The sequence below is a fragment of the Buceros rhinoceros genome, unplaced genomic scaffold, assembly GCF_000710305.1.
Source record: "Buceros rhinoceros silvestris isolate BGI_N320 unplaced genomic scaffold, ASM71030v1 scaffold8439, whole genome shotgun sequence".
Taxonomy (NCBI): Eukaryota; Metazoa; Chordata; class Aves; order Bucerotiformes; family Bucerotidae; genus Buceros; species Buceros rhinoceros.
This window is the reverse complement of record NW_010429693.1, coordinates 35,196-35,793: the sequence shown is the minus strand read 5'-3', so window position 1 is coordinate 35,793 and position 598 is coordinate 35,196. Positions and strand designations below refer to the sequence as shown.

General features: G+C 34.8%; 1 protein-coding gene across 1 annotated transcript in view; it reads left to right on the top strand.

Annotated features, from left to right (window-relative positions):
• The window catches only part of ITGAV (integrin, alpha V), a 41,592-nt gene that overhangs the window by 15,181 nt on the left and 25,813 nt on the right, over positions 1–598 (top strand). The gene's annotated exons all lie outside the window — the stretch shown is intronic.

The following is a 598-nucleotide window of genomic DNA, read 5'->3' as shown; positions in this document are numbered from 1 at the left end:
GTGGCCCAACATAAAAAGAAGTTAAATAAGCATATATTAAACTAATCATGCTAGTTAAAGAGTTACACATAAGAGGGTCTCAACATTTCTGTTCTGGACCTGTATAATTGGAGGATGATCTCAGCAATAACTGTTCTTGCTGGGATGAGCCTCAGTACATAGAGGTATTTTCAGCCAGGTACGCTTATTTTTTTTTGGTTTAAGACAATACTTGAAACAACTTACTGTTACGTAGTTTTAAGATTTTTTTTCCATACTGAAAGAGAAACTTACTCCATATTTTCAAGATACCCTATTTCCTGCATAAAAACTGCAAATATTTTTTTCCCTCCAAACTCTTGAAGATTAAATAAAAAGGAATATGGAGTTGCTGTTTAACTGTGTTAATATTATATGCATGTTAGGCCACCTCTGAAGTTATGACAGCACTTGTTTGTGAGTTGTTGATAAAGAGAAAATACTCATCTAGGGAAAAAAATTCCAAGGTTCAAGTTCAGGAGTGCAAGGTTACTTAGGAAGACGCACTGGAAAGCATCCACAGAACCCTTTGAGCTAGTACTGACAGTATTTATCGTACTTATTTTTCTCCCTCTTTCTA